This window comes from Rhynchophorus ferrugineus, unplaced genomic scaffold (genome assembly GCF_030347505.1).
Source record: "Rhynchophorus ferrugineus isolate W39M unplaced genomic scaffold, kcgeb_rfMv2 rfM533, whole genome shotgun sequence".
Taxonomy (NCBI): Eukaryota; Metazoa; Arthropoda; class Insecta; order Coleoptera; family Curculionidae; genus Rhynchophorus; species Rhynchophorus ferrugineus.
This window is the reverse complement of record NW_027473110.1, coordinates 55,001-61,498: the sequence shown is the minus strand read 5'-3', so window position 1 is coordinate 61,498 and position 6,498 is coordinate 55,001. Positions and strand designations below refer to the sequence as shown.

The 6,498-nt window shown below is 47.7% G+C and overlaps 3 non-coding genes across 3 annotated transcripts in view; all 3 read left to right on the top strand.

Annotated features, from left to right (window-relative positions):
* Positions 1-1,984: 1,984 nt before the first annotated feature.
* LOC143206066 (small subunit ribosomal RNA) lies at positions 1,985-3,972 on the top strand. Its single transcript, XR_013008099.1, has one exon. It is a non-coding gene; the product is annotated as a small subunit ribosomal RNA (ribosomal RNA).
* A 708-nt stretch (positions 3,973-4,680) lies between these two features.
* Positions 4,681-4,835, top strand: LOC143206065 (5.8S ribosomal RNA). The gene has a single exon (XR_013008098.1). It is a non-coding gene; the product is annotated as a 5.8S ribosomal RNA (ribosomal RNA).
* A 419-nt stretch (positions 4,836-5,254) lies between these two features.
* Positions 5,255-6,498, top strand: part of LOC143206063 (large subunit ribosomal RNA) — a 4,102-nt gene continuing 2,858 nt past the window's right edge. Inside the window, exon 1 of the ribosomal RNA XR_013008096.1 lies at positions 5,255-6,498. This exon is cut by the window's right edge and continues 2,858 nt beyond it. This is a non-coding gene — a ribosomal RNA (large subunit ribosomal RNA).

Sequence of the window (6,498 nt, the reverse complement as noted above, 5' to 3'; positions counted from 1 at the left end):
GTACATGAGTGGGGGGAGGAATTGGTCTTTTGGGTTTGGTTGTTTTTGGAGTAGGTCGGCACTTGCATCCCGAGTAATTTGCGGTGTATGGTTCTCAACAGTTGGTGCATTTCGGCGGGGAATTTCTGTCTTTGGGACTTGACGTAGGCCGGAGTGGCTTTACAGTTGGCCGATGAATGACCGTAGAATTGGCAGTTAAAACGTTGAACGCGCCTGCCGTTGCCGCGCTGGGCTTGGACTTTTACCACCTGATTCATTAGGCGGTCGACCGCGAAGATACGGCGTTCCTCTCGAGGAACCGACCAACATGGATTGGATTGAAACCGAGCTTCATGAGCGCGGTTCGGACTTCGAGTTACCATTACGTCGAGAGAGAAATATAATATATTAGCTGACCCCGCAGACACTCCGTACCCTGTACTCAATGGATAAATAAAGGATTCATTCTATCAAATTCTTCGTTCAAATCACTTTCGAATCATCCTTAGGAACATTCTGATATCGGAAAACCTTATCCGTAGTCGATAAACGATATCTAACGGATGAATTATAGAAAATGGCCAATAAGCGGCAAATATCCGATCGTAAGGGTGCACCATCGTTTCGGCGAATCATTCTTTTGGAATCTTACGTTCTACAAGCAAAACATTTATTCATAGGTATATACCGATAATAACGAACGGGCCGACGTAACAACCTAAAATGTCCTGAAATACGTGAGAACAGTTTTACTCCGATCGCCGTATCGATATGTGACAGTATCCATCCTATGAAGGATCTTTACATTCTACTAGCATAATTTTATGGATCGGAATTTTCCGACTTTTAAAGAACGTGATCGGCAGTCTAGAAACGGCCTGAGGACGTATTAACACGAGAGGTTAAAATTATTGCTTTAGAAGTTCACGTTGTCTAAAGCTAAAGTTTATTCATCGAACATTCCGATAATAACGAGAACGGGCAGACGTAAAAACGAAAAATTTGCGCAACGTCCCGTATAAACGATCTGTTCTAAAACACCCATACATTTCCGATAGCTGGCGAGAGACCCGCGCTTAAATCGTGTGCGCTTCTACGTGGGGCGATACGAGAGACGGATACGACGGGTCGGGTCGACCGGCGCTGTGACACTTTTACCGAGTGGCTTTTGATCAGCGAAGGTGGTATTACATATTATATGTTAATATATAAGATCCGAACCGTATTTTTTTATTTATCTAAATAAAAAAGCGTATTTCGTCGTGTTATTATATATTCGTAACGCTCTCGCGATTTTGTATCGTCGTTTCGTTGTTCTTCCTGGTCGGTTTTTTTCGATATATCGGGAAGCGTACGACGACGACGACGGTATCACTGCGAGATCGCGAATTCGGCGGGAACATTCGGCTTCGTTAGAAGAAGATGATCCCACGATTCATATGCGATTGGAATTATTATTTTTATGGACGTATCGGTTTTTCATCGGAACGTTCATAAAACAGCAACACATTTTGCGATAGCTCTCTGCTCTCCGAGCGAGAATAAAATAAAAAATCACGAAACGTTTCTCGTACGAGGTTTCCTTGTCGCTTTATATATTTCTATCTAGCGAAGGGTTCGGAGAGAATGTTTTTCGAGGTCTTATAAACGCCGAACGATATTTTGCGGCATCCAATTTTCGACGTAGTCGACGATCGTCGTCGATAATCGAGATAATTGGGTGCCTAGTCGATCGGTTGTGTATAAAAAAAACAAAAGATGTGTCTAAGATGATGATATCGTTTTGTTTTATTAGACAACTAATATTAAAATGTAAGAGCGTGGCGCCTCGGACCGGTTTTTCCGTCGTCTAGGCGCGCTATCATGCACCTCCTTTTTATTAGTCGTCGATATATATTATATATCGTCGTCTTACGCACACGTTTCTTTATAAGTCAAACTTATAAAATAAACTGTGTCTGTATTTGTTTTATCTGCTTCGTGTCGATAAAATAATAAGAACAGTTCCCTGGTTGATCCTGCCAGTAGTCATATGCTTGTCTCAAAGATTAAGCCATGCATGTCTCAGTACATACCGAATTAAGGTGAAACCGCGAAAGGCTCATTAAATCAGTTATGGTTCCTTAGATCGTACCCACAATTACTTGGATAACTGTGGTAATTCTAGAGCTAATACATGCAAACAGAGCTCCGACCAGAGATGGAAGGAGTGCTTTTATTAGATCAAAACCAATCGGTTTCGGGTTCGCGCTCGTCATCGTACAACTTGGTGACTCTGAATAACTTTAAGCTGATCGCACGGTCTCGCACCGGCGACACATCTTTCAAATGTCTGCCTTATCAACTGTCGATGGTAGGTTCTGCGCCTACCATGGTCGTAACGGGTAACGGGGAATCAGGGTTCGATTCCGGAGAGGGAGCCTGAGAAACGGCTACCACATCCAAGGAAGGCAGCAGGCGCGCAAATTACCCACTCCCGGCACGGGGAGGTAGTGACGAAAAATAACGATACGGGACTCATCCGAGGCCCCGTAATCGGAATGAGTACACTCTAAACCCTTTAACGAGGATCAATTGGAGGGCCAGTCTGGTGCCAGCAGCCGCGGTAATTCCAGCTCCAATAGCGTATATTAAAGTTGTTGCGGTTAAAAAGCTCGTAGTCGAATTTGTGTCTCGCGCCGCCGGTTCATCGTTCGCGGTGTTAACTGGCGTGTTTTTCGCGAGACGTCCTGCCGGTGGGCTTAGTCGTGTCGCGTCGCCGTCGCGCGTGCGTTTCGGCGTGCGTGTTGTGCGCGTCGTGGTTCGACGGCCCAACTCAATCCTGCCGCGGTGCTCTTTACTGAGTGTCGAGGTGGGCCGGCACGTTTACTTTGAACAAATTAGAGTGCTCAAAGCAGGCTAAAATTTCGCCTGAATACTGTATGCATGGAATAATGGAATAGGACCTCGGTTCTATTTTGTTGGTTTTCGGAACCCCGAGGTAATGATTAATAGGAACGGATGGGGGCATTCGTATTGCGACGTTAGAGGTGAAATTCTTGGATCGTCGCAAGACGAACAGAAGCGAAAGCATTTGCCAAAAACGCTTTCATTGATCAAGAACGAAAGTTAGAGGTTCGAAGGCGATCAGATACCGCCCTAGTTCTAACCTTAAACGATGCCAGCTAGCGATCCGTCGACGTTCCCTAATATGACTCGACGGGCAGCTTCCGGGAAACCAAAGCTTTTGGGTTCCGGGGGAAGTATGGTTGCAAAGCTGAAACTTAAAGGAATTGACGGAAGGGCACCACCAGGAGTGGAGCCTGCGGCTTAATTTGACTCAACACGGGAAACCTCACCAGGCCCGGACACCGGAAGGATTGACAGATTGAGAGCTCTTTCTTGATTCGGTGGGTGGTGGTGCATGGCCGTTCTTAGTTGGTGGAGCGATTTGTCTGGTTAATTCCGATAACGAACGAGACTCTAGCCTGCTAACTAGGCGCTTTTTGACATCCTAAAGGCCCGCCGGCCGCGTTGCTTTCGGGTTTCGCGGTTCGTGCGCGGTTTTTACTGTCGGCGTACAAACTATTCTTCTTAGAGGGACAGGCGGCTTCTAGCCGCACGAGATTGAGCAATAACAGGTCTGTGATGCCCTTAGATGTTCTGGGCCGCACGCGCGCTACACTGAAGGAATCAGCGTGTCTTCCCTGGCCGAGCGGCCCGGGTAACCCGCTGAACCTCCTTCGTGCTAGGGATTGGGGCTTGCAATTGTTCCCCATGAACGAGGAATTCCCAGTAAGCGCGAGTCATAAGCTCGCGTTGATTACGTCCCTGCCCTTTGTACACACCGCCCGTCGCTACTACCGATTGAATGATTTAGTGAGGTCTTCGGATCGACACGCGATGGCGTTTCGGCGTCGTCGATGTGTAGGAAAAGATGACCAAACTTGATCATTTAGAGGAAGTAAAAGTCGTAACAAGGTTTCCGTAGGTGAACCTGCGGAAGGATCATTACAGTGTGTTGTTATGCCTATATATATATAATAGGTAAACGTACAAGTCTGTAAAAATCATTGTCGAACGTTAAAGAGCCATCTACGAAGTTCGGAAGTTCCGATCGAATTTCGACGTCGTCAACGTAGCTGTTTTCGGGTACCTATAATATATGGTTTTAAAAGATGTACGCCCGAAAGCGGAGATATATACGATGAAGATGTTGTTATATAGGACGACGAGTAATAATCGTCGGCCTACGACGGATTTCGTTATAAATGGACAAATCGAGCGCAAAATAAAACGATTTTGCCAATTATATTTCTAATCGACGTTTCGATCCTCATATCGACGAACATATACGATGATCGGTAATGTGATTAGTTTACGAAAATCTTATCACCCTTCGTTTGTTTCATTCCAAAAGGGTGAGATTTAGTTTACGAAAATATTGCCAAACTATGATCAGCGTATGCTCTTTTGTTGTCGTACGAGGTGAGACGACGAAAATTTACAACGAACGTCACCATTTCGAGTAGTCTGTCTCCGCTCCTCTCGTTGTGTGTAGTGGAGAAGACGAAAATAAACCGTAAGAGCGTTTTAAAGTCGACGGCGGCTGCGAAAGGGGCGCAAGCGCTGTCTATGACGTGAGCGCGCGTCGTCGTCGTCGTCGTCGTCTTATAATAGAAACGTTTCGATATGCGTTTAAAACCTAACTTAAAAAAAGATTACCCTAAACGGTGGATCACTTGGCTCGTGGGTCGATGAAGAACGCAGCTAATTGCGCGTCAACTTGTGAACTGCAGGACACATGAACATCGACATTTCGAACGCACATTGCGGTCCTGGGATCTCATACCCGGACCACTCCTGGCTGAGGGTCGTATCTCATTTCAAGACTGCTCGGATTTTCTTTGATCTTCGCGATCGACGAGAAATGTCTGAGCGTGCTGAGCGTATAAGCGCGATTCGATCGCGACGTTCTAAAACGTGACAGCGGACCCGTACGTGTGACCTAACTCTCTCGTACGGGTCGTACGAATATGAAAGGGATGAGACGTGTTTAAAACGGTCGTTCGCACGTTTTTGTGATAAACGTAGCGCGCACCATTAATACGATCGTCGTATCCGATAAAATTAGTTTTTAATCGACGTCGGATCGTAGGTGCGTTGTCTCTCGAATACGAGGGAGAAAACACCGTTTTTCGACGGCGCGTCTTTTCCATTCTAAACTTTTATATTTCGTATTGGCTCCTAATCTTCATTATTATGATGATTACGAGCGCCACGCATATTAAACTAGCGACCTCAGAGCAGGTGAGACTACCCGCTGAATTTAAGCATATTACTAAGCGGAGGAAAAGAAACTAACTAGGATTCCCTTAGTAGCTGCGAGCGAACAGGGATTAGCCCAGCACCGAATCCCGCGACCGACATCGGGCGCCGGGAAATGTGGTGTTCGGGAGGGTCCATTATCTCGACGTTACGTCGCGCGTCCAAGTCCATCTTGAACGGGGCAACAGCCCATAGAGGGTGCCAGGCCCGTAGCGACCGTGACTGACGGCGAGAGGATCTCTCCTTAGAGTCGGGTTGCTTGAGAGTGCAGCCCTAAGCGGGTGGTAAACTCCATCTAAGGCTAAATATAACCACGAGACCGATAGCGAACAAGTACCGTGAGGGAAAGTTGAAAAGCACTTTGAAGAGAGAGTTCAAGAGTACGTGAAACCGTTTAGGGGTAAACCTGAGAAACCCGAAAGGTCGAAGGGAGAAATTCATTCGCGGCTCGTAGTAGGCGGCGTGCGATCGCGTGACACGTGACGTTTCGGCGTTGCGCGCGCCTTTCGTACGTCGATCCGGCGACGAACGCGTGCACTTTTCTCCTTGTAGGACGTCGCGATCCGTTGGGCGTCGGCTTAAGGCTCGAGGTGGAGACCGTAGACTGCGGTTCGCGCCGTTTTCGTTTACGGACCCTCGTGTTCGCGGTCGACTCGCTCGACGGTATACCGAATGGTTTAAGGCCGCTACTCGTTAGCGTTCGGCTCGTCGCAAGCGCGTCAGATGCACGTCGGTAATCGGACCCGGTGCCGTTTCCGACCTCTGATGACTGTTGGCGACGAGGTTCTCGAACAGACCTAGACCGATCGGCGACGCTATAGCTTTGGGTACTTTCAGGACCCGTCTTGAAACACGGACCAAGGAGTCTAGCATGTGCGCGAGTCATTGGGAATCACTAAACCTAAAGGCGTAATGAAAGTGAAAGTTCGTCTCGCACGAACTCAGGGAAGATGGGCGGTTTACCCTTAAAAGTGGCCGCTTCGCATTCCCGGGGCGTCTCGTTCTCATCGCGAGAAGAGGCGCACCAAGAGCGTACACGCTGGGACCCGAAAGATGGTGAACTATGCCTGGTCAGGACGAAGTCAGGGGAAACCCTGATGGAGGTCCGTAGCGATTCTGACGTGCAAATCGATCGTCGGAACTGGGTATAGGGGCGAAAGACTAATCGAACCATCTAGTAGCTGGTTCCCTCCGAAGTTTCCCTCAGGATAG